Below are 25,302 nucleotides of genomic sequence, written 5' to 3' on the forward strand. Positions count from 1 at the left end.
TTAAATCTCTAAGAGTATTTTAGTAATTTGACTAGTGAAAAAATACATAATTAAAATAAAATTTAAAAAAAAAAAAGAGTATAGATTGATTTAGACAACTGGTCAAATGTCAGTCACTGGTTTTAATGACTTGTTGATTGGCCCCGGCACCTCACTAAAAGGAGGGCCGCCAATTGCGACCTGCATCTTGGTACACTTATTTTGCGGGGCCCACTCAGGGGGAAAGCACTGGGATGTTGACTGCAATTGTCCCATAGGAGTTTGCTTTGCCTCCGTGGCCACCTATGATGCAGCGTTCGTCGCCATCCCGAGCCCACGTGCTGAGACGGTACATGATTTTAACCGTCCTGATTCTCGTTACTATAATGAATAAGCTATTATCCCACTATCATACTCAGAGTTGATATCGATCTTCAACTTTTTTTAGTTGAATGCAAGCCACTGAAGATTTTATTTTCCTTGTTGTAGATTGATCTACAGATTGTAATGGTCACAACCATCCTTTCAGCCCTAGTTTTCTTGTAGTGTAACGTATATAAAATTTAACACAATATGAACGGTTCAGATCATCGGACACCTTAACATGTGGGTCCAGCGAGTGGAGACACACGCTGGGCTCTGTGTCACATCGGACGCAAGATGAACTGTTATGCTGGTAATCCACCCAGCTATATACGACTGCAATTCACCCACCGAACACATGACATTCATCCACATCAATCCTAACATTGTGCAGTGGGTACATCCCCCATAATTCTAGTCGTGAACGATCAGATGATTTTTTTTTTTTTTTTCTTTTTTTGAAGGATGCGATCAGATGATGTTTACTCTCTGATTTACCGCGACCTGTTAAGGTATAGATATCCACTTGACAGTAACCAAAATGATAGATAGAATCGTTCAACCAACAATCCATGTCGGGACCCACGGTTGGAATGGTCCGGATTGAGTTATATAAGCCATGTTCAAGCCACATGGTGAAGGAGTTGCACCACCCTAGTGAGGTGTGGTTATTTCTTCGTTTCTTCCAGAATGGCCGCCCTGGCCCCCTGTCCGGTCGTTTTTGCAGATTGTAAGGTGAGGTCATTCATTCATCCTGCATGCAGTTAAGAACAGATGATAGGAACCGTCCATCTGTTAGATTGAACTACCTTTGGTTAAAATGTCACACTGATTTCTGATCTTGACCATTGATTGGTTGCATTTATCATGGGCTCACATTTTCTCACAGCTCTGATTTCCTACCAATGTCACTCGTTGGCGGAAAAGGCTATTGCGTGCTAAGCCGTATCTAGGTTTGATCAGTTCTCAAAGATTAGAAATGTTAGGCAGGTCTAAGGAGATGTGCCGCACACTTGCCGATTAGATGTGCTATTCATTAGGTGGGGTCCATCTAATGACACGTGCAGCCCGTGCGATGAGTGCAAAGGCCTAATTTTTTTTAGCGAGGGCATCACCACGGTGGGCCCATAATTGTGACATTTAAGTTTAATGATAGAATGTCCAATTGAAGCTTAGTCGTGTTTGGCTGTCCAAAATTGAATGCTTAGTGTGATCCCAGGCTATGGTATGGGGCCATGATTTGAACGATCTGGATTGATGAATATGCATGCCATAGGTGAATTGCCTCCATTAAAATGAATGGTGAGATGGGGTGCACTGTACTTTAGCCCACGTTTATGAACCGTGGATGACTCACCAGCATTTACTTGCAAATTTCAAATCACAACAGGACGCGGATTGCCTTCTAACGCTGCCGGTAGTGAAAACTTTGATGATCGACCATTCATCATTAAAAACTACCCAGGGAACACTAATGTGCATACATATTCATCCAGTTGGATGAAAACTTTTTTTTTTTTTGGTCATCCAACTGGTTGATTAGGTCACAACGATCTCCATGAAAAAAAAACAGCATTTAAAACTCGTGGTCCTCAACAAGTTTTTAGCAGTGCTCATTTAATCACAATAGTTTCCTCTGTTGTGCTCCATACGAGATTTGTATCTGCCTTTTTTTTAGATGGACAGCACAGATATAAAATATGTATTATAATGATTTTGTAATATAATAATTCTGCATTCTTCAAAATTTGGTCATCTAATTTAGTCTGATATCCAATTAATCATGTCATGTCTTGCCTACAGTACTGTATGGGCAAGGGCAGTATCCAATTTACATCCAATGAAATGAGCCACAAGCTTTTACGGTGATAGTTTGTTGCCTTGTAGAAAACTACCATGCCAAAATAGCGAATCCGGGACGAACCAGATCCGTCGCAAAACTCCATAAACGACGGAATAGGTCCGTCAGATCGTCCGTCGCTGTTTGCCACAAGGCGAAATAGAATCCGTCGTTAATTTGCGACGGATATACGACGGCCCCAAACCGTCGTAAATAATTAAAATCAGTGATATCTTGCGACACGAAGTCCGTCGCTGATTCTAGAAGCGACAGATCTGTCATTAAATTATTTCAGAAATTAGCGACGGATAAGATGTCTTTAAAATATCCGTCGCAAATTTACGACGAATAAATCCGCCATAAATCTGATTTTAGCGACCGATTATGATCCGTCGCTAAAGCCACTATTAACGACGAATCTAGTCGGTCGCTCAATCAGTCGTCGCGAATTTCCCATAGCGACGGATTTTGCTCCGTCGCTAAATCCCACTACTGCTCCCCGATTTCCGTTAAGAAGTTTGTTGCGACGGATATGTTGCGTTAAGGACGGACTATGTCCGTTGTTAAACCAAGCGTTTTTTAAACCAAGCATTTTTTGTGACGGACAAAATCCGTCACAAACTCCATTTTGGCAAAGTCCCAGGTTTACCCTATGGTATGCTTGTATGGTGGTAGTTTGCCATCCTTGTAGAAAGCATCGTGACTTAGGTATGCCACTATGGTGATGGTTTGGCACCATTCTAGAAAGCACGGTGGCATACATATGCCTACGTATGGCGATATTTTTTCATTCTAAAAAAAAAGGGTCTTACATTTGCTTGTGTGATGATAGTTGGTCATTGTTTAAGAAAATGTAGGGATGGGTCCTTACTCTTACCCCGGTCGTAGACTCTTGGGAGTTTCAACACCTGGTTGAGGGTTCAAGTACCCATAGGTGGTGAAATTCTACTACGGCGTGAATGTGCAGTGGTGTATGGTGTGTGTGTGTGAAAAAAAAAAAACAAAAACATGACTAATTTGAGAAGCAGATTGGCTGCTATCATTGCCTAAAGTACTCGACTCCCTCTATGTATGATGTTGCGGAATTTGATTAGATAGTAGTTAATTGTTAGAGATGATACTTACGTAAAACAGTTTAAAGGTTGTTCAATCAAGTATATACTTAATCAACTTTTCATTTTTGATGGAGATGATGATTCATTTTTGGAACTCATTCTGCGAACTGACAGCAATATTGACATTTGACGCCTCCCGAATACTTACTGTACATCATGTAGAACCCTCCTATGATGGTCACGACTGTTTATATAGAAACAAACCACGTGGATGTGCTCTATGTAAAAAAATCAAGGAAAATAAATAATGTGTGCATCCAACCATTGTGTATGAAAAAGAACGATCCCCTCAATACTTACAATGGCCCATTTAGAAACAGATGGTCAAAATGATGCAAACGGTAGCCCACCAACGTTGTTCCCCGGAAATAAACGGTTCTGATCAATAAACACGGTTTCCAAGCGTGCGTGAACGAAACGAAGGCACAGAACTCATGTCTCGCGAAGCAGAATATCATTTCTCAGTACAAAACACAACGCGGTTTGGGTGCTACCCCTGCCAGTTCCAAGCTCGGGACAGGCTAGGGCTCTGAGGGGCCACCGTGATTTAAATCCATTATCCACACCGTCCATCCATTTTTCCGTATCATTTTAGGATATTATCCGAAAACGTAAGGAGATCCAAAACTCAATTTGACCACAAATAGATTAAATCCTACCGATTAAAACTTGTGGTGGCCACGGAAGTTTTGGATCAAGCTAATAAACATATGTTTTCCCTTCATCTAGGACTATATTACGTTATGAACAGTTTGGATGGCAAAGAAACATTACAATGGGCCCTAGAAATATTTCAACGGTGAGTGTCATTAGAAACGTTGCTTCCTGATGTGTGGTCCACTTGAACATTGGATCTGTCTATTTTTTTTGTCCATAAACTAGAATGATATGGAAAATTGGATGGACAGTATGGATAAAGTCCATACATCACGTTGGACCCTCAGAGCCCCATCCTATCCCAATCTGCCTCTCCAAAAACTCCCAAGTGACGTGGATGTACACGTTGGATTGGAACTGTCCTCTCCCACGTATAAGATAGGATTTGAACGGAAAAGAGAAGAAGACTGTCGATCTGTACGGTATTTTATTTCAGGTACGCTTACCATTTCACGATCCTATCTTCCCCATTTTTCTTTTATTTTTATTTATCCAACTTTCTAATTTCTATTCCTTGCTGTGATTTTCTCTTCGAAATGCTTTTTTTCTTGTAAATTCCTTTTTTGATCGTACTATCTTCCGGTATTTACTATTTAGATGCTGAAATTTCGCCGTCGAAATACTTTACAATTGTTGTTTGGTTTGTTTGAGGATTTCCTAATATCAGTAAATCATCCGAAGAAGATTGGAATAGGATGTGTGTTTACTTTAACCGAAAGCTGTGTGGGAGCCACCTCAGTGTCCGTGTGATATCCGGTCCGTCTCTCTGTTTTACCGTTCATGTTGAGATGGGAGCCCAAAAATGAGGCAGATTCAAGACTCAAAGTGGGCTACACCACGAGAAACAGTTGGGGATTGAACTCCCACTATTGAAACTTTCTTGAGCAGACCCACATAAATAATAATAATAATGAGGCAGCCCAAGACGGTTTCAATGGTGAGCGTTTCCATCTCAACTGTTTCCTGTGGTTTAGCAGTCTTGAATCTGCCTCATTTTTGGTCTCTCATCCTAACAATGTGATCTAACAGAGATGATGAGAGGAATGGATTTCACAAGTACATCAAAGTGAGCCCATAGAGTTTTGGGTTACAAGAACGCCTCATAAAGTTTTACAGGAAATTCAGTTTACAAGTAGGGATGTCAACGGGCCGGGATGGGTTGACCTCGGCCCAGATTTTAAACTGTTTCAGTCCGGGCCCGGCCTATTCAAAATTTTGATTTTGGCAGGCCCAATCCTAGCTCATTGACCACCCTGGCGTCCAGTGATTAGGGTCACGTGAATGGGCTGGTGGATCCGTGGATCCCTGACTGTGGGCCCACCGTGATCTATATGCTTTACATCATGTTGTCTATCGGCTTTGACAGCTCATTTTATTTTACATCCACGCTGCCCATCTACTTTGAAAACTCATTTTAGGGTAGTAGAACTAAATCTCGAGTAGACCACACGTAAGGAAACAATGATGATTAACTATTAAAATGTTCTTATAGGCCATCAATCTGATATTTGTGTGGTCCCTTCATCAATAAGTTGGATGGCAAATAAACATTCCATGGCCCCCCAAGAAGCTTTTAACGGTGACTATTCAATTACCAATGTTTCCTATGGTGTGGGCCATCTAAGATTTGGGTCTGTTTCATTTTTGGGCTCATGCTCTAGAATGAGCTGTTAAAACGGATGGGCAGCATGGATGTTAGGCACGGCACATACATGATATCACTGTGGACCCATGCTCAGTGATCTACCGAAGCCACACCCAAAGTGAAGCTCCTCGGTACATGTGTTAGTGTCATTCATCAATCCGGGTCACGTATCTGGTGGGCCTATGTTAGTGTTATGTCTGCCTTGCAAATACAATGCGTTGTTGATCTTAAGTATTAATTTGATGATCCTGACAATATCTCATGTTGACTATGGATCTTGCGTGACATATTATTAATTTCATATATAATATGTGCAAGTATATCTTAAAACATATATATATGTATATTATCCTTGAAAATTTGAAATTTGGCACGATGACTGTCCATTAAAGAGAGTTTATTAGTTTCATGGATTTCGGTACACTATTGCTCCATAACTACTCAGTAAGTAGTAAGATAAACTTCTGGTTTCTATTCTTACCTAGTCATTTATACAAGAGAATTAATGATGAATTGGCATAAAAAGTCTCCACTATCAAGTTCGATAATGAATTGGTATGCCTATGCCTTAACCTACATAGGAGTGCCAGTATTTATAAAATAGATCTTAGTATGTAAACCATTGAATATATGATCATATAAATTTTTAGATCAAGAGACTTATCATTGTTTGGTTTGAATTAACTTATGTACGTACTATCTTTGATTAATCCTTAGGCCTGAGAATATATGGAGAATTTAAATTTCTAACATAATGTGTTTTAGCCCTCCTCACATAACTAATTCCAATAGTTCATATGTGGTTGTTATTGGGTTCATGCCTTAGGATATGGTGGTTGTTATTGGGTGAGATCTTGTAGATCGGACCTTCCAGCAAGTGCTTTTTCACTAGTACTGATACCAAAAGACTTGAAAACGAATTTATGACTATTCTCAATCATGATCTTTTAGTTTTAACAGTTAAAACTTTTTAATTACATTTGATGATAATTTGAAAGGTTGAGATTTTATGGTCCACCATTTGATTCGCATGAAAATTTGATTAAGAATGGCTGACAATGTTCAGTGAATGGATAGAGTCAATTTAAATACATGGTTAGATAGAATTATAAACTTTAGATGCACTGAGGCATACCAAGCCTACAAGGTGATTAGGCACCATTTTGGCATCTCTTCTTGAAACTAAATCCTTATAAGATTTTCCCATAGTGAGAGCAAAGAGGCAGAGAGAGCGCCTCGGATGCCAATTCCCCCCTTGGGCATCACCACTTCAAGAAAAAAGAAAAAAGGTAAGAGAGACAATTACTTCTCTCCACCTGCCTTCATATGCAAGTCCACATATGTGGGGTTCATTGTGGGTGCGTCTTCTGTGAATTGCATTAGCCCTACTCTAGGATTTATGTGTTGGCTTTTGTCCTCTCTTCCTTTAGGATAGATTTGAGAGAAAATCTTATACTTTGAAGGTGCAGCATTGATAAATCAACCAGTTCTCAACAACAACTATCAAAAGATAACTCTTAACCTAAAATCTTAAATCTTAATTTTCTATAGAAACTTAATAATCTTTAAACGGAGATCCTCATTATTTAATCAACAAATCTAGACCTTTGAGAATTGTCCTGCATTTCCAAAACTCAAACAACCATGCCGTGGATGGCTTATGATTCAAAGTTGCATTTATTCAACAATCCTATCTATTTGCTTTCTACCATCGTTTTAAGGCCTCTGATCTGATTATTAAAATCATCTGATCCATGTGCATTTTGAGCCATTTTCCATCGGTGGCCAGACCATAGTCCGGTTCTTCTGGCTGCATCATCTCCGGGGAATTTGGACAGATTGATGGGTTTTCAACTTCGAACGGTTGAAAACTACTCAACAATAGCTAATCAATTTGCAGCAATGCTGCATTTGTTACCTACCTTTAGTTTATCTAAACTGGCTGATCTGGTAGGACCCATCATGAGATTGTTATGCTACAAGATCTCCCTTGGAGAGACATATCCATCCAACAAAATTGTCATGCTACAATGTCTCCCTTTGGATGATCATATCCATCCAACAAAAATGAGCAGTTAAAACAAACGGTCCACATTTGAAAGGGAAAAATTGAACCGTTAGGATCTTCTGATGGGGAGATTTTGCGTCTCACTTGTCCATTGGCCCCAGCACCCATATGAACAATGTGGATCACCAATAGGTGGGCCTAATTGTGCTGTTTGTTAGGCCGAGTAAATGCTCATTGCAACGTTGTATATATTTACATCCTTATTTTGTTCTGTTTACCAAATGACTGTTTCAAGGAAATAAAAATCAATACACGTGCTCAAGGGGCACGGCTACGGTGGATCCTCGAATCCATTGAGGTATGTGGGTGGATCCCTAGTGGAGGGCCACCTTGATTTATGTACCTTACATCCACGCCATCCATCTGTTTTGAAAGCCCATTATAGGGACATTATCCCAAAAAAATTGAAGACCACAACACAGGAAACAGTGGTGATTGAATCTCCACCATTAAAAACTTCTTGGGGGCCACCGAAATGTTTATTTCCATCCAACCTTTTGATAAGGTCACAAGGACCTTGATGAAGAGCCCATCAAAATATTAGCTCGGTCCAAAAATTGTGGCCCAAAGAAGTTTTTAATGGTCAATCTCGACTGTTTCCTGTGGTATGGTCCAAGTACTGAGATTTGAATCTACTTCATTTTTGTGGGATCGTGCCCTAAAATGAGGTTTCAAAACGGTTGGACACGCACATGGAGGTAAGGAACATACATGAAGGTGGGCCCCACAGCCACGGGTCCCACCCACCCATGCCCAAGGGACGTAGATTGCATGAGAAAGCCTTTTGCAATAAGTTCCTGTGACGGAAGGTTAGATGGGCTCACCATGATGTTTGTGAGAAATCCACCCCATTATTATTAGGATATAGGACCAAAAATGAGGCAGATCCAACACTCAAGTGACCCACATTTTTGGTAAATGACCACCATTGAAATCTCCCTGGGTCTACATTGATGTTTATATCCCATCCAGACCGTTTATAACTTAAAAGGTCATTCACACTAGGATGAACTGAAAACACAAAAATATTAGCATGATTCAAAATTTCTATGACCCTAAAAATGTTTCAATGGGGAATGTTCAATCCTCATTTTTGGTCCCATATCCTAACATGACCTGGAAAAATGGATAGACATGGTGGATTTCTCACAAACATCACAGTGCGCCCCACGTATTTTCCCATCCAAGGAAATCCGCGTCCGAGCTCAACTCACCATATGTTTCCTAATTCATTTCTATAATCTAAGACATTCGGTGATTCCATTAGCCTCAGAGATTAAAAGCTAATGCTCTTGATTTTTCTTCATTTCCCGCTGTTTGCATTCTCTCAATCATAATTTTTTGTGATTCTTTTGTAGTGTCAGATTCATTTGGTGATATTCCACTTGCGTGATGCAGTTATAAGATGTTGGCTAACAATACATTTTCCCTTGAGTTACAAATGGCCCCTTTGTAGTATTTCCATGCTTCTACTTTGGACGCATATACTGTAGTCTTGGATTTGTTCTGTTTGATCTTTAGTAACTCTGTGACAGTTGGAAAGGAATGAATTCTGCTTCCAAAACAAGATTACTCAAGAAGAATAACAGTTGGGGGTTGAATTCTGCGCAGGACTACAGCATTAGTATTGTATGGACACAATACTACCTAGTACAGTGGTTTCTCAGGAACTGGCTCGCGAGTCTCTGATTGCAATCTCTCAACATATTCCAGAGATGATTCTTGCCTCAGAACTTAATGTCTGGCAACTAAACCAATGGAAGCATTGTCGGATTGAACGACAGAGATGGAAATGAAAAATATAGAGATAGGCTGATCGCTATTTCATGTGGTCATTCCGAAGATGATATAACCTTCTAAGCTTCAACGGAAAATCTCAGCGGTTGATCAGGAAAGTAGTATCTGTGTTGTTTCTGATGCATTATTATTGTTTGAGATTTGATACTTTAAAGTGCAGCTACTTCACATCCTTGAGTAGATGTGTTTATCAACAGAGGGATTGTGTGGTCCCCCCTCGACAGAAAAGCGAAAGGTTAGATGGCCAGCATCTTTCAATCTGAGAATTCCTTGGGCATGGTTCGTTCATGTTGATCCACCAGATTAACAGTCCGAATCGGAAGCGGATTGCGTCCGACCCTGCCTGGACAACAATCCGTCCATATAGGGGCTCCTGTGGGGCCCACCGTAATGTATATGTTTATCCACGCCGTCCATCCATTTTCTCGGATCATTTTAAGATTCTTTTTTTTTTTGGACAGCTGATCTAATGAACGGACCAGCTTGATTTTTTTATATGGTTATCTTCCTGGTGGGGCCATATCATGCACCACGGAGATCTCCAATTGTCCTACGTCAGCATGAGTGCTCGTGTATCAGAAGTGTGGTGCATATACATATCTGGTCCATTCATATTTGGGCCCCACCGTTTATAGAACGCATGCCAAAAATAAAAATGGCACTGCATTGAACATATATTTATATATATAGCGGAACGCTCACCTGCGAACCAGTTCATACGGACTACATACGAACTTTTTTGAGAACCCATCATATCTAATGAGCCTCGAAAATCTGAACGGTCCACGTGAAGCAAAACCTCGTGAAACCTCCGGTACCAATTTTTACTTTGAACCAAAACTTCAGTGGGCCATGAAAAATGCAAACAGTTTCTTCCCTTGATTTGAATTTCTCTTTGCTATGGCCCACCAGAATGTTAGATTAGGGTGAAAATTCACCCCCTGAGGTTTCATGGGATTCCGCATCTTATGGACCGTTCGGATTCAACACTGATGACACGTGTACAAAGGTATGCACGTGCATAGCTTCACGTCATCCATGCCTTTTATATATATATATATATATATATATATATATATATATATATATATATATATATATAGACACACACACACACACACACACACACACATATATATATATATATATATAGACACACACACCCACGGAAACGCTCACATGCGAATTAGTTCGTACCTACTACATACAAACTTTTTGGAGAACCACGTGATGTGGATCCAAAATCTGAACCGTTCATGTGAAGCAGCACCTCGTGAAACCCCTCGGGACCAAGTTTTACTTTGATCTAAAACTTTGATGGGCCATGAAAAATGAAAACAGTTTCCTCCCTTGATTTGCATTTCTCTTTGCTATGGCCCACCAGAATTTTAGATCAGGGTGAAAATTTGTCACAGGGGTTTTCATGGGATTCCGCATCACATGGACCGTTCAGATTAGACACCCATGACACGTGTGCAAAGGTGTGCACGTGCGTAGGTGCGCAGGGGAGCATGACTCTCTCTCTCTCTCTCTCTCTCTCTCTCTCTCTCTCTCTCTCTCTCTCTCTCTCTCTCTATATATATATATATATATATATATATATATATATATTTGCTGATGAAACACTGATCATTAGAATTTATTTATACCTGTCATTTGCAATTTATTTATACCAAGTCTACTTGAAGCTTATCGAGCTTGAGTTCAACGCAAGGCTCGAGCCCGACTTGACCTGACTTATCTAATTGTAATTGGGTCGGGCTTAGCATATCCAAGCTCCCCAATACAGTCCAATTTAGGTTTGAGAATGGAATATGGACCTATTACTTTCGGGAGAGGGCTTTTCTATCAGCCCAAGCATTGTACCTAGGAAGCCCATGGATCTTCCTTCTATGGCCATCCTTGGACACCTGTCGCTGCAAACTATTCGCATCACCGTTGATTTTCAAGATAAAATAATCAGATCGAGACCCCCACAAGTTGATACTGCCGCACGCCATGTTGCATTTTGTAACGGACCGTAATAGCACGCAACACCGGTTTTACACTGCTGCATAAAACGCCCAAGTTATGTGCGGCTCACCATGTTGTATATATAAATCCACCCCATTCGCTAGGTGAGAATCATTATTTGAATTACATACAAAATATCCTACGGATAAAAATCTCTTATGAGCCACATTAATGGGAACTGTTGATGCGCAAAAACCTGACACACCTCCTTTGTCACCACCTGTATAAGGAAGATGTAAAGGGGACCCTAGCTAGAGCCGGGGAACCTCCGATGCTTAAGTCAATTGATGAACAAGGAAGAAGGTCTTTTTTGAGGTATTTTCTGCATACTTTTGATCCTAAAGACGTCCATCTTTTATAGGGGTGGGAGGTTCCAACGTGCAGGGATTTTCTTCCTAATTCTTAAGAGATTTGATTTTGTTACGGATTTTATTCGATCCCGAGATTCTTAGGATCGGAGATCCGTATGCTTGATTTTCGAGACGGTATTTAGGATTACATCGTCTCTTCCTTACTCGGCTCTGCCTTAACCAATTCTGATAGCAAACGAGTCTCGGCTGGATACAAGGATGGAGTTTTTTGCCTTCTGTCGAACGAAATAGAGTTGGCTCATAGCCGATGTTGTCACGTCCCAAACTCGGAAAACGGGCTCACAAAATTCCCGATCGCCGAATCCAGTGCCGACAGCCTCCGTAGTGCCCCCATTCTCGGATTCCGACACTCTCATGCCAGATTCCGATCCTGGGATCCTACAAGGAGGATTTTCAGTAGAAATTTTTTTTTTTTTGTAATAGAGCATAACCATAAGCATAACCAAGTCACAAAACAACATCACCACATATCCACTAAATCAAAAACTTTAAGTACAATGCAGAAAGGGAAATACAGGGTGATCAAAAGCTTCAAAATAAACTGATGTGCACTCCTGCCTCAGCGCTGCTGCTGTCCAACACTACCTGCACGCAACAGTCGTGCATAAGCTTACAAAAGCTTAGAGGGTGGTGCAATTGTGTGTGCAAGGCCAGCGCCAAGTGTACAATATCAGAGTTATGCGGAAATAAGCGATAAGTCCATGGATGCTATCAACTGTACCACGTTATATGGTGCAAGACATGAATGCTATCGGCCATACCAAGGCCATGCGATGCGAGGCCTATGTAGCCAAATGTCATATGCGAGATGTGAAGCAAGCATGTCGATCCTCATCAAGTACATATATCGATACAATTCCTCTCTGGATATCACCGGGTCTAATACACCTCACACTGCCTCCTCCCTAGCCGCATCAGCAAGTGGAAGAGACCACACTATCCGCCGACCAGTCTGCAATACCTACCCGGCTCGTCGATAGCGGACTCATTTGCAAGTTGGTCAAACTCGGCCTAGCTTATAGCCCCTCACTCGGGCGGATAAGGCCACACCCCTTCCAACCGACCACGAAAGAGTGGGAGCGGCCTCTCGGTATTCGGCACTCGGGCGCTCGTGTATCCACCCGGTAGGCGTTGGAGCATCTCCCGGTACCAAAAAGGTTGGACTTTCACCCAAGGACATCCTAAGTGCCCACATTGCTAGAACTATTTCCGGGATCCGATACGGCCATCCACGATGTGTCCGTGAAGGCCACGGCCACGATGTCGCTAGGGCGTGCAGTGATCAAGTCACACATATGCAAGATGCATGAGTCACACCGTACAATCATGCAGCAATCTCATGCGTACCACGCAATCATGTGGGGCACTCCGTCTCATAAGGAGTCCCGTAAATGTCTCAGCCCAACGGCTTATACTATGATCAAGCATTCCTCATATCAAGCATACATATGATGCATATGGGCATGTATCATGGAGCTATACTAAGCATGTTATAAAGCCAGGAACTATCAACAAGTATGGGCCTATCAATGGGCCTTAAGGAGAGTTGCAATGCGGACATTTAACCAACATTGTATTTACAATGTGGACGTCAAACCAACATCGCTCCCAAGGCATGGCTCGCCATAAAATACCATTACACGAACCATATGGAATCACACATTGCAATGGACCCTAAGGACATCCCATTGGGCCTCGACCCATGGGCCTTAGACACATTAAATGGGCCGTATCACATGGGCCTTACATTCGTCAAATGGGCCGCATTAATGGGCCTTACCAACGGGCCTTATGTACATTGCAAGGGGCTATAACCCACGTGCCTTAGAATATATCAGAATGGGCCTAATCACATGGGTTTTACATTCATCAAATGAGCCACATTAATGGGCCTCACCAACGGGCCTTATGTACATTGCAATGGGCTATATCCCACGGGCCTTAGAATATATCACAATGGGCCTTGTAACATGGGCCTCAAATACATTGAATGGGCCCCATCACATGGGCCTTACATGTATACCAAGGTGGGCCATACCAAAACACAAGTGGTGATGATGATTTCCACCATTAAAATCCCTAAGGCCCACCAACAAATGTATATTATATAATATAATATATAATATATACAATATAACATATATAATATAATATATATTATATACAATATAACATTTATAATATAATATATATATATATACAAATATATATATTTATATACTCACACCACACGCACGCACGCACACAGCACGCACACACGCGCACAGGGGGGGGTCCCACCGTCCAGGGAGGACGGTGCGGACGAACACATACAGCAAGGTAGGCCCCACCGTCTGTCTGGACGGTGGGTACAACACATACATCACTGTGGGTCCCATGTGGGGCCTACCATAACGTTTACTTCCCATCCAACCTGTTGAAGAGGTCACGCAGACCTAGATTGAAGTGGAAAAACAAATTTCATATTGATCCTAAACTTCTGTGGGCCCAAAAATGGTTTCAATGGTAGAGAGTCAATCCCACTGTTTCCTTTGGTGTGGGCCAACTGAGTCTTGGATCTGGCTGATTTTTGGAGGGGACCCACCTCAAGGGGTGGTCCACCTCATGGACGGCGTGGATACAAAATATACATCATGGTGGGGCTCACATGAGGGGCCGTGGGTCCCTGCACGGACGCTGCTACGCGCAGGCAGCGCCTGCGCCTCTGGCGCTGTCAGCGGCAGCAGAGCTGCTGCTCTTCTATATATATATATATTTTTTTTTTTTGAAAACCTATTTTTCAAGGGTTTTTCATATGCGGGGCCCGCATCAGGTAGATCTACCCCAGCCATTGGTCTCTACAGACCATAACAAATCTGTAGAGTCCAATATTGGATATTTTTGGCATGAAAATAGGATCCAAGTGCATTTAGACGGTGAAAACCACTGTTTTGAAAGGTATGGCCCACCAGATGCTTGGATCAGCTTCATCTTCTGGCTCAACGCTTAAAATGGTTTGGAAAATGGAATGGACGGTGTGGATTAGCCACATACATCAATGTGGGGTCCACACAAGTGGACCACCTCAATGGGGTGTGAACCAAGCTGATATTTGTGTTTTCATTTCAGTCCAGGGACGTCCCTGGACACGGACGGCCTATGCATGTTGCATGCACAAGGTGGGCCTTGCTCCTGTGGGCCACCAAATGGATGAACGGTAAGGATAAAACATACCTTAAGGTGGGGCCCATTCAAGTGGGTCACATGGCCACCCCATCACACACAAAGATAAAGAAATAAATAAAAGAGAAGGAGAGAGAGATAGAGAGAGGAATGGGACACGCATGATGGAGGGCTCCGCCACTATGAGCCCTCCCTTACAAGCAATCATACATCGAGTGGGTCCCATTGCATGTGGGCCTACCAAATCAAGGATCAACGGTGGAGATCCCTTCTCCACTCAAATGGACGGTCCAGATGACCTCTTTTCAAGTTAGAAAATAAACATCATGATGGGGTCCATGGAGAATGGCCCCATCATGGAATGATCATGAAGATCAAGATGGGCCATCGGCCACATCTTAGGGTCCAAAGTGAGATCCATACCATTGATCGGTAGGCCTCACTTGGCCCATCATAAAACATGAAAAATCTAGTCTAATAAGCACCCACCGTCCGATCTTCTTGGTCCGATGGAAAGCCGACCTCCTTGGGCTTCACTTCAACGGTGGAAGATGGAAAATGAAAGGCTAGGATGGAAGATTTGGGATGGGAAAGTGGGCCACACACAAGCACTCTCTCACATGGAGAAGCTTGGACGTGAGAGCTCTCTTAGGTTGCTTGGAATTGAGTTGAGAAATGAGAAAGAGAGAGGGAGAGATGGGATGTAAAGAGAGAGAGTGATGGATGTGAGTGATGGGTGAGGTGATGTGTACTTGACTAGCATGGGTGTGTAAGAGAGAGGGTGAGAAAAGGTTGACTTTGGAGAGAGAAAGCATGGGTTGCTTGTACTTGACATGAGGTGATGGATGGGATTGATTGATGGGATTGATTTGACACATTGTAGAGATTCTCTTGGGATTACAAACGCGCGGCGTTTTCTTCGAAATAAATGCCGGCTCACATCTTCCTGCCAGGGTATCGGATCGGTGCGAGAGACGCGGCGTCGGAACCGCGACGACGGTGCGGTCGCAATGGTACAAGTCTTGATTTAAGCCGACTCAAATCTACAACATACGACTTAGGGTCGATCGCAACGTCAATTATACGTCACAGGTTGCCGAAATTCGACAGGAAGGATCACGGGACTCGATGAAACAGAACGGACTAGGATACGGGTCTTACAGATGTCTTTCCTCAATCCGATAGCCGACACTATAACCGAACTAATATGACTCGGTTTTATGGTCGGTCAAGTGACTTCTAGCATTCGGGTCTTAATCGGCCCTTTTTGATGTTGCTACCTCGTTAACCGAGTCAACTTTATGCGTCTTATATATTTTGCCTATAACTCTTGACTATTTAAGTCTCGGTCAGATTTCATTTCCTACAAATCCGAGCTGAGTCTCTCCTTTAGGCTTCGTCTTGTCTCGATCCGACCCGTTGCCTCGGGCTCTCGGGTCGTGTCAGTAGAGTTGGTCCATTCCATAACCGGGTCTCCGGACTTGTCATATTTTCCCCAACAGTAAGCCCCCTTACTCCTTGTGTTAGCTATGTCTACACTAAGGAATAATGAGTTTTTAAATCGGTGTGCACTGGAGACCGAGGTTATGATGGAGCATTTAATGCTTCTTATGTCGTCTTCAATGTACGTCAATTCGTTGCTCGAGGTCACACGAGCGGACAGTCGTTAGAGCATTTTCTCCTCTTATAAGCGTTAGACGCGTGGCAAAGGCGTTACTCGCGTCAGTCAGCGTGCTCCACGTGTCAGGCGAGAGAGTCGAAACAGGCGTCAATTCGACTCTTCCTTAAATACCTCTGCCACGTGGTAGGGCTATAAAAGGAGGAGCGGGATTCATTTTCCCATTTTCGCGCCTCCTTCCTTTTTCCTTTTTCTCCTCCTCTCTCCCTTTCTCCCTTGCCTATCTTCATTGTCCTTGCGTTTCACCATTTTCTCCACTATCTCCATCTTCCTTTTTCCTTTTGCTTCCCATCTGTGTACTTTTCGCATCTCTGGTGATTTTTCTCTCCCTCCCTTTCCTTTTTAATCTTAATGGCAATGCATTCTTTAAGTCCTCGGGAGGGGATTTCTGGTGATGAGGATGAAACAAGACATCTCTGGAATGTCTCGGAATCGCCCTCATTGCTAACGAAGATGGCGATTGGTGCCAATAAAGCTTTCCAGTTCTCTGAAAGAGTGTCTGGGATTTCAGCGGAACGTCCTGCTTCGGCAGGTCCTTCTGGCGAAGGAGCATCTCTGGTGACTGCCCCAGGCAGGCCTAACCCTTATTTTCCTGGGGATGAACTGGAAGAAGAGGATGATGAGTTTGAGGAAACCACTAAGTCGGTTCCTCTTAAGAGATCGGCATGGGTCGTTGAATTGGCAGACGAAGAAGGGGAGGCTGCCGAGGGAGGGGAAGCGAGAGATGAGCAGAAGGGTCCGGTCCCCTCGGTTTTAACTGAGGCAGACTTAGACCGAATTTGAGTCGGGTACCATATCCCCGACTCAGTTATTCTTTATCTTCCCATCCCGAGTGAATTACTAGACCATCCTCCTCCTGGGATGGTCGTAATTTTTCAATTCGCTATGCAATGTGGCTTGCGTCTGCCCCTTCAACCCGTTGCTCGGGATTTTCTTTCCTGACTCCAAATTGCTCCCAGGCAGATAGTTCTGAATGGGTAAAGAAACTTGTTCGGATGTTTAGTGTTGTGGGCTGGGGTAGAGCAGCCCCCACTAACTATTGATGAGTTCCTCTATCTGTACCAAGTACGGCCAAACCCTCAACAGCCCGGCTGGTACTTTTTGAACGCTTGGTGGAATAAGGGCGGCTCTTTGATAACCGACCCTTCTACCTTCAACAAGCACTGGAGAGAGAGGTGGTTCTGGGTGTGCGGTCGTTGGGAGACTGCCGAGCCTAGGCTCTTCGAACCTCGCGTTCCTCAAGCGTTCTCTGAAGCAGGTGATTTGGCATGTCCTTTCTTTGTCCTTTCTTGCTATGATATTTCTGAATCTGACTGAATGTATTCTGCAAAGACTCCCAAGAAAAGGTCGAAGCTAGAAGCCAACGCTCTAGCTCGGATCAAGGATTTAAGGGCGCTAAGTCCGGAGGATCGGTCTTGGAAGAATCTTCTTCAACCAGAGCATCCTCTTCTCTCGCGCCTAGACTCGACCATGACAGGTATCCTCTGGTTGCTCTAATACATTTATCCTGGATTTCATCTAACTTTGTACCTTATCTGATACAGAGATGGCTGAAGCTTGGCCCCTTCTGAAACCAGCTTCTAAGGTGAAGGCTCCTCTGAGGTCGACACTTCTGTTAGAGACTCGGCCTTCAAAGAAGCCGAAGACAGCTCCAAAGGCTAGGGAGCCATCTGCCCCGATCGCCTCTGCCCTGACTGTTGTCGTACTCTCTGACCCAGAGGAGAGGGCGGAAGAGCTAGATGCGGTTCCTGCCGAGTCTCAGGTGGCTCTTGAGCCAAGACCCGTTGCAGAGCGGGTCTCAAAACTGAGAGGGGAGACCTTAGGGGGGGAGATGACTCAACAGGAGCCTTCTCCCCTTCTGCAAGATGTATCGGCCATGGTCCCATGGGCCATCTCTCATGGGGGAGAAGGATTATGTATGCCTCTGCAGCTCCACCTTGAGGCGAGTTCATGCTCACGCGGCGAAAGTGCTACTTGAAGTAAGGTATTTGATCTTTGTCGTCTTAAGTATTGGTAACTTAATTCTGACCTCAAGTTTTCTTTTTGCAGTTTGCCCCTTACGTACTTAAGGAAAGCTCGGATCTTGCTAATACTGAGAAACGAGTTGCGGAGTTGGAGTCGTAACTTGAAGGCGCTCTGACTCGGGCCGATATACTGTCGGGCGACTTGGGTCTTGCCAAAAAAGCTACCAAGGATGCCAAGGCCAAGTGTACCCACGTAACCTTGCTGCTGAAAGAGGCTCACGAGGAGAGTCGGCGACTTTGTATGGCTCATGCTCCTTGCGAAGATAGGCTAAATCGGGTCAAGGCTAGGGCCGAGGCAGCCAAAGATCAAGCCAAGCAGGCCAAAGACCAAGCCGTAAAGGCTTTTCTCAAGTCCCGAGAGTTTTCGGAAGAGAGGGATACCTTGTATCAGGCAGGGTACACTGAATATATCCGACTGATGTGAGAATCTTTTCCCAATCTTAATCTTTCGGGATTTGATGAAGGTGCCTACGGATCTGAGGGTCCGGAGGCTGAGGTCGTTAGATCTGCTGACGTCGCAACTGGTATCAAGGTCGAGTCTGAGGCAACCCCAGGGGTTGCTCCGAGTGGTGGTAGTAGCTAAGTCCGAGCCACCTCCTGATGAACCTTGGAGCTAGATTTTTGGCACTCACACCAGCATCCCATTTTTGGCACTCACACCAGCTCTTTAAGCAAATTAAGTTTCAGGGCAGGCTCGAGAGTATCTATGACCGAGGAAGCTCGCATGTCATGGCCAACCTTTTCTTTTGCCTTTAAACCTTTTAATCTATCAATGTAATGCCAAAGCAAGATGTAACTCGATGTAACAAACATATTAATGAATGAATATACTTGGTTTTCTTTTATTCATTTTGATTCAGTTTACATGCTTGTCATCTTTGAGTCTTCTCCAGCGTTTAACTAATCCGAGCTAAGTGTGGTAGATTTTTAAATGCTCGACATTCCACGGATGAGGCAGCAATCGCCTGGTTAGGTCTTCCAACCGGTAGGTTCCTGGTCGGATGGTGCTTGAGAAAACATAGGGTCCTTCCCAATTGGGTCACAGTGTGCCCGCGCCAACTTTCTTGGTATTGAGGAACGTTTTTCGAAGGACCATATCCCCTACTCGAAAATGTCTGACCTTAACTAGGGCATTGTAGAACCGAGCTACTTGTTGCTGTCGAATTACCATTCGTAGCCGAGCTCTTTCCCTTTGTTCGTCCACGAGATCGAGTCCGAGGGCTAAAGTTCTTCATTATCTTCTTCATTAAACGAACTAACTCGGGCTAAAGGCAACCCGATCTTGACTGGAGTGACAGCTTCCGAGCTATAAGAAAGGGAGAAGGGAGTTTCGCTCGTAACGGTTCAAGCTGTGGTTCGGTATGCCCACAATATCTTCCGGAGTTCTTCATCCCATGCTCCTTTAGCTCGGTCGGGCTTGGTTCGGAGATGTTGTTAGATGATTTTATTGATCGCCTCAACCTGTCCATTCATTTGAGGATGATGGGGCGATGAATACACATTTCTGATCCCGAGATTATCACGCATCTCTCGATAGCTCTTATTGTCGAACTACTTCCCATTGTCACAAATAATGGTTAGGGGTATCCCGAACCGACAGACAATGTTTTTCCATATAAAGTCCGTGATCTTCCGTTCGGTTATCTTCGCTAATGGCTCGGCCTCGGCCCACTTTTTGAAATAGTCCACTACTATGACAGCAAACTTGGTCTGGCCCTTCCCCATAGGGAGTGGTCCAATGATGTAAATTCCCCATTAAGCAAAGGGCCAAGGACCGGTCATAGAAATCAGCTCCTCCGGGGGTTGCCTCGAAATGGCTGCGAACTGTTGGCATTTGTCACATCGTTGGACGAGCTTATGAGCGTCGTGCTGGATGGTCGGCCAATAGTATCCTTGACGTAAAACTTTGTACGCGAGTGATCGTCCCCCTGAGCGATTTCCACAAATACCTTCGTGGATCTCTCGTAATACGAGTCAGCTTCGTTGGGATTTAAGTATCGTAACAATGGAGCATAATAACCCTTTTTATATAACGTCCTGTTAAGTATGGTATAGCGGGAAGCTCAAATCTTCAATCGTTGAGCCTCGGCACGATCTTCGGGCAACTCTCCATTGTCGAGATATCAGACGATCGGGTCGAGCCAAGTCGGTTCCGAACCAATTGTGTGTACGGTTGGGCTAACCGGGTCAGTGATACTCGGCTTAGCAATGTATTCAATTGGAATGGACCTAGGTATGTCGTCTTCGTCGGAAGAGGCAAGCTTTTCTAGTAGATCGACTTTGGCATTTTCTGTCCGAGGGATCCGAGTGACGACACAAAGCTAAAAGCCGTCAATCAATTCTTTGACTTTCTCCATGTATGCTTTTAGTTGTTCTTTTTGTGTTTGATACACGCTGGTAACTTGATTAACAACTAGCTGTGAATCGCTGAAGACGTTGAGATACGTAACGCTCAAACTGGCCGCGAGTCGGAGGCCGAGCAATAAAGTTTCATATTCTGTTGTATTGTTCGAGGCTTGAAATTCAAGTCTTAAGGCATACTGCATGTAGGTCTGATTGGGAGTTTCTAGGACCACTCCTGCCCCGCTTGCCTTAGAGTTGGAGGAGCCATCGACATACAGCTTCCAGGGGATTGGGACGAGTTCTGACTCGGGAGAAGCGGTCGTCGATTTATCAGTAGGCTCGGTAGCATGCTTAGTCATTGGATCGACTTGTGGTATCACTTCAGCAATAAAGTCGGCCATGGCTTGCCCTTTGATTGCTACTCTCGGTTTGTACTGAATTTCTAATTCGCTGAGTTCAATCGCCATCGTAAGTCGGCCGGATGCTTCCAGTTTCTGTAAAATCTAACGCAGTGGTAGGTCGGTGATAACGACAATGGTATGAGCTTGGAAGTATGGCCGAAGTCATCGCGACGAGACTACTAGGACTAAGGCCACTTTTTCCAGGAGCGGATACCTTGTCTCTACCAGTAATAGTACTTTGCTGACGTAATAGACCAGCAGTTGCTTTCCTTCGTGTTCCCGTATCAGAGCCGAGCTAACTGCTGCCTCGGACACAACGAGATACAACAGCCAAGTTTTCCCTGGCTCAGGTTTCGATAAGAGATGTGGAGATCCAAGATAAGATTTCAGTTGCTGGAACGCAGTCTCGCACTCTTCCGTCTAATCCACCGTTTGTCGTCCCTTCAGTTGTTTGAAGAATGGGAGACATTTGTTAGTAGCTTAGGAGAGGAAGCGATTGAGTGCGACTACTCATCCGGTCAACCTTTGTATATTTTTGATTATTTTCGGAGACTCCATGTCGAGCAATGCCTTAATCTTCTCTAGATTTGTCTCGACCCTCGTTGGCTAACTAGGAATCCGAGGAACTTTCTCGAGCTCACGCCAAAGACACACTTGCTCAGATTCAACTTCATTTTGAATTTACGTAAGATCATGAACGTTTCTTCTAGGTCTGCTATATGGTCGGTCACGTGTATACTTTTGACGAGCATGTCGTCAATATATGCTTTCATGGTTTGGCGAATTTGCCGAGCAAATATTTTGTTCACTAGTCTTTGATAAGTTGCCCTAGCGTTTTTTAAACCAAACAGCATCACTTGGTAACAATAAAGACCTTTGTCAGTGACAAAGGTGGTCTTAGATTTATCAGATTGATGCATTACAATTTAATTGTATCCTGAATAAGCATCCATAAAACTAAGAAGTTCGTGCCCCGCAATGCTATCTACCAACTGATCGATCCTCGGAAGAGGAAAACTATCCTTTGGACAGGTTTTGTTTAGGTCGGTATAGTCAATACAGACTCGTCATTTCTCATTGAATTTCTTCACAAGTACGGCATTAGCTACCCAGTTTGGGTAGTATATCTCTTCTATGAATTTGGCCTTGAGGAGCTTGCTGACCTCTTCTTCAATGATAGTGTACCTTTCAGGGCCGAGTGGGCGTCGCTTCTGTCGGATCGACCGATAGGTCAAATCAATGTTGAGTCGGTGAGTCATTACTAATGGGTTGATTCCTGGCATGTCTTCATGGCTCCATGCGAATACATCAGCGTATCGTCGAAGCAGGGCTATCAAATTGTCTTTCAGGGGAGATCGCAAAGATGTGCCAACTTGCACTGTTTTGGAGTCATCTGTCTCGACTAAAGGTACCGAGATAAGGTCTTCCACCGGTTGTCCACGTTCGTGGATTTCGACTCGAGGATCTAGTGACTCGATCATGGATATCTCGGCTGGAGCTTTTACGGCTGTCGCGTAACAACGTCTTACGTCTTGCTGATCTCCTTTGACGACTCCTACTCCCGACTCAGTCAAAAATTTCATGGAGAGGTGGTATGTTGATACCTCTGCTTAGAGGAGACTCAGAGAAGGTTGGCCGAGTATAGCATTGTAAATGGACGACTGATCAACTATCAGAAAGTCGACCATTACTATCACCTGATGTGGAGGGTTTCCAGCTGTTAGTGGCAGTGAAATGATTCCTTCTGGGAATGTCTGTCCTCCTGAGAATCCGATCAATGAGGTACGAACCGGCCGTAATGCTGATCGTTCAACACCCATTTAATCGAACGTTTGAGTGAACAACACATCAACAGATGATCCTATGTCGATAAGTATGCGAAACACCCTAAGGTTCACGATGGTGAGAGCGATGACCAATGCATCGTCGTGGTGGGCCCCGCCCGTTGGTGCGGCCCATTGATGTGGCTCACTTAATGAATATAGGCCCATATGATACGGCCCATTTGATGCATTGAAGGCCCAATGGGATATACCAAAGGTCCATTGCAATGTGCAATCCCAACATGATTTATGACAGTCGTGCCTTGGGAGCAATGTTGGTTTGACGTCCACATTGCAAGTATAATGTTGGTTAAATGTCCGCATTATGCCTTTCCCTAGGGCCCATTGTTAGGCCCATGCGTGTTATGTGTAGGTCATTTAGGCCCACCTTCGTTATGCACGTCATCCATCCTATATAGCATGTTTAATTCCATGATTCATAATCATATGCATCATACGTATGCTTGATATGAGAAATGACTGATCATAGCAGATTGTTTAGGGGCTCCCGTACAGGGGGTGTTGCCTTACATGAGCGCATGATACGCGCAGGATTGCTGTATGACTGGATAGTGTGATTCATGCATTCGCATTGTGTGATATGGTTACTATACGCCCCAGCGACATCAGGGCCGTAGCCTCCACAGACGTATCGTGGTTGGCAGGATTGGATACCGGAAATACTGTTCTACATGGGGTGCGATAGATATCCCTGGGTGAAAGTCCCTAAACCCTTATGGTACCAGGAGGTTGCTCCAACGTCTAGACCGAGTGGATGCATGAGTGCTGAGTGCCGATTACCAGACGGTTGCACTTTCCACTGTGTCGTGGTCTGTTGGAAGGGGGTGCGGTCTTACCCGCATGAGAGTAGGGGGCAATGCTAGGCTGAGTCTGACCAGCTCGAGGAATGGGTCCGCTATTGACGAGCCGAGCCCGATATTGGCAGGCGGATAGTGAGGTCTTTTCCACTCACCTTATTGCGCGCAATGGGGCGGCAATCTGGCTTGGAGTGTACTAGACCCCGGTGATATTCCAAATTTTTGAGCTGTATTGATATATGGACTTAGATGAGGATTTGCATGCTTGAGTTGCATTTCGCATTGCATGGCCTTGGTATGGCCGACATCATTCTTTGCACTGCATGGCCTTGGTACGGCTAATGGTATTCTTGGCATTCATCAGCATGTTCCGCATTACTCTGATACTGCATAACTGTATTATCACCTTGAGCATACACTTTCACCACCCTCTAAGCTTTCTATAAGCTTATGCACGACCGTTGCGTGCAGGTGACGTTGGATCGCAGCAGCGCTGAGGCTTGGGCGCGTAGCTGATCTTTTTAGAGCTTTTGGTCTATCATCATTGTATCTTCCTTATGCTCATTATACTTATAAAGTTTTGATTATAGTGGAAATGTGATGGAGTTTTTGGTTGTTGTTTGTGGGTTATGCCTTTGGTTATGCTTATTACGAATCAAACTGATGTTGAAAATCCTCCTTGTAGCATCCCAGGATCGGAACCTGGCGAATGGGCGCTGGGAGCCGAGAATGGGGTTCTACGGAGGCTGTCGGCGCCAGATTCGGCGATCCGAAATTTTGTGAGCCCGATTTCTGAGTTTGGGGCGTGACAGTCGTGAGGGTGATGAATACCCCGAGCATCTTTATCAGTGAATGAGATGCAGTATTTTTCCTACTTTTTTTTAGAAGGTCGAGCTATGATTAGGATCTCAGATTCGGGTCGACTGATGCTCCTAGCGTGATTTTTTCAAGCATTGTTTGAGTCGCCTCCACCTCGGGGACCACTGACGATAGTTCGGATTTCTTCCATGGGTCGGTTGTCACCCGGGCATTCTTCCGCCGTCCCTGTTCTTTCGACGTGTTCTCTGAGTTGGCCATCTCGGATGAGCCCTTCGATCTCTTCTTTCAGATGAAAACAATCACTCGTATTATGCACATGATCGCGATGATAGTGGCAATACTTGTTCTTGCTTCGTCGGTTGGGATTACTTCAAAGTTTGTCTGGT

At 44.1% G+C, this 25,302-nt stretch overlaps 1 long non-coding RNA gene across 1 annotated transcript; it reads left to right on the forward strand.

The window, feature by feature from the left end:
- Positions 1–4,175: 4,175 nt before the first annotated feature.
- Positions 4,176–9,660, forward strand: LOC131233819 (uncharacterized). The gene is made up of 2 exons (XR_009165358.1): positions 4,176–4,390; positions 9,279–9,660. It is a non-coding gene; the product is annotated as an uncharacterized LOC131233819 (long non-coding RNA).
- Positions 9,661–25,302: the final 15,642 nt, after the last annotated feature.

The sequence above is a fragment of the Magnolia sinica genome, chromosome 18 (assembly GCF_029962835.1).
Source record: "Magnolia sinica isolate HGM2019 chromosome 18, MsV1, whole genome shotgun sequence".
Lineage (NCBI taxonomy): Eukaryota > Viridiplantae > Streptophyta > Magnoliopsida > Magnoliales > Magnoliaceae > Magnolia > Magnolia sinica.